Here is a 4,450-nt window from a genome sequence, read left to right on the forward strand (position 1 = left end):
TTCTGATTCTGATTCTGATTTAAGTTTCACTTCCGTGTCTGAGTTCTGCATTTTGGGTCCACCACTCCTGCTTGCCTGCCACACAGCGATTCATGACAAATACTTTTGTATAATCTTTACTGTTTTAACATTAACTAAAAGGGGAATGTTCACAATTTAAACATTTGAGTGCAGGATGTTTTTAGCAACAGAAAAACAAAAGCTCAATCAAATAGTGGGAATCATATAATGATAAAATCAACGGAATTTTATTTTGATCTAACTCATCTACTGCAGAGGTTCTCCAACTTTTTACATAATTCCCCACATGGCAGGAGGAAATATTTTCACACCCCGCTTAAACAAAACAATGACAGAAAAGCCTAGCTGCAACTTTATTTAGATCATAAACTCATTCACAATGAATCCTTCAGTAATTTTTGTTTTAAACAAACAACTTTTATTTCAAACAACTATTTGTAACTTTTGTCACTAGACTGCTTCATGAGTCCACACTAATAATTAATTAAATAAATATTTATGACTCCTTTAATTATTGACGCAATTAATAAATTTAATTAATTAATTAATTATTTCACATTTTAAATAATCATTGACACATTTAATTCATTGCACATTATTGGTTGCCGTGCAAAGTAAGTCAAGACAGGTCGATCCTAGATAATCGATTGCTGATGTGGACTTGGGGCAGCCAGTAATCCCAGAATGCATTTCAAATCACAGGCAGCAATGGTTGGTTGTGGCCTGTGATTTGAAAATATCCCATTTTTCTGCACACCAACAACTGGCATGTGGATTGGTTGTTGTGGCTGCACCAGGACACCAGACACCCGACATTCAACCACCCCCCTGTAGGCAGACTCATCCCCGTTCGAGATGAGTCCAATAACACTGGTGTCATGTGCAAACTTGATTAGCTTGACAGACTGGTAGGTGGAGGTGCAGCAGTTAGTGTACAGGGAGGAGAGCAGAGGAGAAAGAACACAGCGCTGAGGGGAGCCGGTGCTGATGGTCCGGGAGTCCGAGACATTCTTTCCCAGCCTCACATGCTGCTTCCTGTCCGTCAGGAAGTCAGTGATCCACCGGCAGATGTGATCAGGCACATTCATCTGGGAAAGCTTGGAGATGGTCTGGAAGGATGGTCTGGAATTTGGTGATTTATTAAATGTATAAATGTTATTCTAATCTGCTGCTGAGTCTCTTACACTGATGGAAATGTAGATAACACAGATCACAAATACCTGTTTTAGGAGCCGGGTTATGGTTGTATGGTGTTTTGCCTGTGTGTATTTTGTGTCTTCTTTTGGCATTGGTAGGCGGGGCAGTGATTCACTGAACCTGGCACACCTGGCACGACTCAGGTGTGCACACCCAAGTTTTGTTTCCTTCCCAGGATTTCGCCTCTGTTCCTCCCAGTTGCTTCAACTGGTTTGTTTTCCTTCCGTGGGTTTTTGGCAAACAGTACCAATTAAATTCTCCAACTCCCAGTAAAGTCTCGTTAATGCTTTTTCTCAGTTTTCAGGCAAGACCCTCCTATAGCTCGTGTTCCTCTCCCCTTAGATCGAGTGCGCTACCTGTGTGTGTTCTTCACCTGCACTTCCCGTCTCCGCGTTCCCATCTTCATTCTGTTTTTAATACTCTGCCCCTGAATATTCACCATTCACTGTAAATAAATTTCCTTCACCACAACTCTGTGCCTCCATGTGTTCTGCTCTCTGAGTCCACCCGCACTTCCCCCTAAAAACCTCTTCAACCAGTCACATTCAATTCACTTTGATCTGTGACAAACTGAAGCATTCATCTCCTTTACAAGTGTTGCGTTAGACCAGTGTTTCCAAACTACTATGCGAACGTCAGATGTGCCCTGGGAAATTATTTAATTTCAATCAATTAGTCCAAAAATTACAATTTAGTAATTACTGCAAATAGTAAAATCATTGTTGGGTATCTGTGGTTTCAATAAAGTGACTGGTAGAGTAATTAGTCTTTCATGTCAGTGGGTGGCAGTGGGTAGCGCAATATCACCTTGTTAAGTTAAAACAATAGAATGAGTGATGCGTGCAGTATGTGGCAGCTGCAAGAAGTACAACAAAGATGGATAAATATTTGAAAAGAAGCACTTTGGACTCCAAACTCGGCTGTGGACAAAATTCTAATTCTAATCTAAGCAAAAAACGGTGAGCTCGGGGCAATACAGCAAAAGTTATCTTTTGTTCTGATTTACTTTCACTGGAGATCCGACTGCACCGAGTCCATTATGTTTGGTGTGTGGAGAAAAGCTCTCAAACAGTGCAGCGGCCCCAAGCAAGCTTAAACGCCATCTCCACACAAAACAAGAACACAGACTATTTTGTTTGCCTGCGTCAACACGCTGAGAAACAGGTAACTTTAATGAGAAAAAACCCAAAGGTGTCTGAAAGAGCTCTCAAAGCTAGCTACTTAGTGGCTGAACTTATAGACAAATAAAAAAAACACACACACCGTAGCAGAGACTTTAATACTACCTGCCTGCAAAGCCATTGTGAACGAGATTCTCGGCCCTGATGCAGATAAAGAAATAGCCAAAGTCCCGCTCTCAGATGACACAATTGCCAGAAGTATTGATGACATGTCTGCAGACATCGGAAGTGTGGTTTTGGAGAAGATAGTGGGAAGTTTGTAGTGCAACTTGATGAGTCTACGGACATTAGTGCACATTCCTAAGTCTTGGCCAAAGTGCATTTTGTGGATGGAGGCTCCATCAGAGAAAACTTTCCATTTTGTAAGGAACTGCCAGAAAAAACAACGGGAGAGGAAATTTTTCCGGTTACATCCGAATATCTTGAACAAGGAGGAAAACTGCCCGAGTGTCTGCACTGATGGAACAGCAGCCATTGTCTGGCGCACCAAAGGTTTCGTTAGCAGAGTGAAGGTGATACACCCAGATGTTATTGTTACGCACTGTTTTCTGCACCGTGAGGCGCTCGTTGCCAAGACTTTACCAGCAGACGATGCGAGCTTAAGGAGTCAGGCCTGCCAAAGTGAATTAATTAAATACAATAATTAATTAATTAAAGGTGTCATAAATATTTAATTAATTTTTGCCAGATTTCAATAATTATTTAATGGTATATTTAATTAATTCATTATGTCAGTCCTGGCATTTCAGAGTGTGTAAGTCGACAGCCGCAATATAGTGCGAACATGTGGTTCGGTCTCTCGTACCGTATCCTGGATTTCAGCACCACTGTAGTCGATGGACGACAGACCCAACCACATTTTCCACTTTTTAGTCCACTTCTTTATTGTGGAGTTACACATGCTTTTCTGCGGATGCAGCGGATGCGCATATTTTTAATGTAACTGCCGTGAATTTCTTTGTTCCACTGTAAAAGTGATTCCGATGTTAAACATTAGTTCGACAAGACTCTTCTGTCAGAACTCACCACACACTTTGAGAACCAATGATCTACTGTAAGGTAGCTATTATTTAAGACACATTCTTGAGATAAATGAGAAAACGACAAGGGGTATGCTCAAGCCTGAGCTCACTCCTCTCCTGTCAGTGCCAGTGTCGGAATGGGGACACACTGATTCAGTACAAAGTCCTAGACCTGCTTTAAGACTGTAATCTAACACTACTAAAAACAAGTAGAGAAAAGACAAATATTATAATTCCAATTCATAAATCCACAGTTAATCTCGTGGTGCTTCCTGAAACTTTTGACTGTGAACTACAAAATCCTCTTTCTGATGTTCCTCTCTACTCATTTGAAGAATAACCCTAATCAGGATGAATATGATTGGAAAAATACCATATATGAATATAAATTTATCTGCTGTTATTTAAACTTGGGGGTTAATATATATTATGTTATTTTGATTAAAATAGCTTATGATATTGAATGCCACTAGCCTCAGTGTACTTACCAGTGAGATTTATAACACAACTGTCTTCTGTTTTCTTTGATGTAAGTACAGAGCACTTGTATGTCCCGAAATGAGACTGAGAAACCACCAGTTGCAGTGAACAGTTCCCTTTTGGTAGTTGCTGTTTAAAAACAGATGTTTTTCCTTCATAGATGCTTGCTTGGTGAGCAAGCTCATCTTTATCTTTTCTGCACACATGGACCTCAGTTGTCACATTTACCATCCACTCCACTCTAATGACATTGGTTTGAGGATCAGTGGAACACGGCAGAATCACTGTGTCACCGATTTCTGCTTCCATGGTTTTTGGACACTTCAAGGAGAATGAGCCTGAAAAATAAAGATAAAAATTTATAATAGATCATTTTAATGAGCCTTAATACAGTCGGCAGCAAAATACAAAACTGAAGATAGTCAAAGGAGCTTGCAAAGAAAAGTGTCTGGACTTCTTTAAGTTACTTGAAGACGTTTCACCTCTCATCCGAGAAGCTTCTTCAGTTCTAAGGTCAAATGGTGGAGAGTCCCAGATATAAACCTAGTG

At 40.3% G+C, this 4,450-nt stretch overlaps 1 long non-coding RNA gene across 1 annotated transcript in view; it reads right to left on the minus strand.

Moving 5' to 3' along the window:
• The window catches only part of LOC102200008 (uncharacterized), a 9,163-nt gene extending 4,939 nt beyond the window's left edge, over positions 1-4,224 (minus strand). The window contains exon 1 of the long non-coding RNA XR_312454.1: positions 3,910-4,224. This is a non-coding gene — a long non-coding RNA (uncharacterized LOC102200008). The remainder of the gene's footprint in view (positions 1-3,909) is intronic.
• Positions 4,225-4,450: the final 226 nt, after the last annotated feature.

Source organism: Pundamilia nyererei, unplaced genomic scaffold (assembly GCF_000239375.1).
Source record: "Pundamilia nyererei isolate P.nyererei 1_Seehausen unplaced genomic scaffold, PunNye1.0 scaffold00744, whole genome shotgun sequence".
NCBI classification, from domain to species: Eukaryota; Metazoa; Chordata; class Actinopteri; order Cichliformes; family Cichlidae; genus Pundamilia; species Pundamilia nyererei.